The sequence below is a fragment of the Artibeus jamaicensis genome, unplaced genomic scaffold, assembly GCF_021234435.1.
Source record: "Artibeus jamaicensis isolate MK-2021 breed Jamaican fruit bat unplaced genomic scaffold, CSHL_Jam_final scaffold_854, whole genome shotgun sequence".
NCBI lineage: Eukaryota > Metazoa > Chordata > Mammalia > Chiroptera > Phyllostomidae > Artibeus > Artibeus jamaicensis.
Genome location: NW_026522058.1, coordinates 490,319 through 492,170, shown reverse-complemented (window position 1 = coordinate 492,170; position 1,852 = coordinate 490,319).

The window sequence follows — 1,852 nt, the reverse complement described above, 5'->3', positions numbered from 1 at the left end:
TTCCCTGCCCCAATCATTCTCCTATAAAAACTTCCATTTTGTACAACCCTCCATAAGCCCTTCTAGTTGATAGGTGGGAGGCACTGCCTGATTTGTGAATTGTTTAACAAAGTCAATTAGATATTACTCATTAGGTATTACTAATTTTGCTTTTTTTAAAAATATATTTTATTAACTATGCTATCACAGTTGTCCCACTCCCCTGCTTCATTCCCCTCCACCCTGCGCAACCCCTTGAATTTTGCTTTTTAATCTCATTGACTTTTAAATGAAAATGCAAACTCCTATCTGGGAGTACTAAATATTTCTATCAATTGATATTTTGGAAGATAGTGATTTATATAGGGCCCCTATAACTGCATCTATGAATGCTAAAAATTAACTACATGTTATTGATACAGGGTGCAGCCAGGGGGGGCCCCCAAAAAAGATTTGGAATGGTGTCCAGAATTCAAAGTGTATAGGAATATTGGAGAGACATATAAGATGTCCTCACCACCACCCCCCCCACACACAGGGGGAAGAAAGAATGGAGCCAGGGCCATTGAGAGCTATTTTGCATAGCAACAGTTTTGGAGCTAACCTCTGGAGGAATGGTTATTTAACATATCTATAACCTTTAACTGGTTTCATAGATATGTTAAATAGCAGTGGCCAAGTTTGGAGCCAAGGAGAAGGTAGTGGATGGGGACTCAAGATGGAACTAGCAGGGACTGAGGATGGAACTAGGAGGACTCAAGATGGGAACTAGGGGCTGCTCTCCGGAGTGAGAAAGACTAGGACTCAGGAGGATGTAACTAGGGGCTGCGCTCCTGAGTGAGAAGGCCTGTGTGAGAGCTTGAAAAAGACTGGCTCCAGGACATGAAGGGTCCCCGCTTGGCCAGATGAGAGAGGTGGCCCTCTTGGTGAGGTGAAAGAGAGAGCCACGCGGTTTCAGCAGAGTGAGGACCCCCTCTTGGTGAGGTGGAAGAGGGAGCCACGTGGTTTTGGCAGGGTGCGGACCCCCTCTTTCCCAGGTGAAAGGGAAAAACCACGCAGCTTTGCCAGAATGGAGATCCCCGCAGCCAGGTGAAGAAGAAAGCCACATGCTTTTGGTGGAGTGCGGACTCCTGCAGCTTTGGTAGAAGAGGCCCACGCGGCTTTGGGGTGCCCCCTTTGGCCGCGTGGCCTGAAAAAGCAAGAGAGACTTTGACTGGAACTGGATACAAAGGACTCTTGCCAGTGGACCATGAGAGGGTACCACAGTACTTTGGATTAACTCAAGATCCTGCCTGCACGGTGACACAGCTGACGGTGCCAGCAGCCTACAACACAGACGTGTGCTCTTTTCCTGATTTACGGTACCCGGAGTTGGGACAGTGGGAGAAGGGAGCGCTGTGTGGGTGTAGGTGTATACCCTAAAGGACTTTGATATTTTAGTGGAGGCATTAGGCCTGAATAGCATTAAATAAACATTTTGTTTCCTTTTCACAAATCTCTGGCATTAAGAGATGTCTTTCCAATTGGCGGCGGACAGAAGGGCCCAGTAGATTTTAGTATTCTGTTTTTGGGAGGGGCCCCTGTTGTATAGCAGTTTTGGGCATCCCTAGGTGGGCCAAATATTGTATTGCCCCTCCCTCGGACCACCTCCTCTTGTTGTTCGGTAACATTATCAGAGTTTCTCTGAACGTTGATATCTTCAATGAGACAGAAGAACTGTGGACAATATTAGCATTCATCTAATTTTCTTAATGACCAAAACTCTGAGCTTAAAAACAAAAAGCTTGCCCTAACAGCTGTGGCTCAGTGGGTTGGACATCCCACCCCAAACCAAAAGGTCGTAGATTCGATTCCTGGTTTGGGCACATACCTG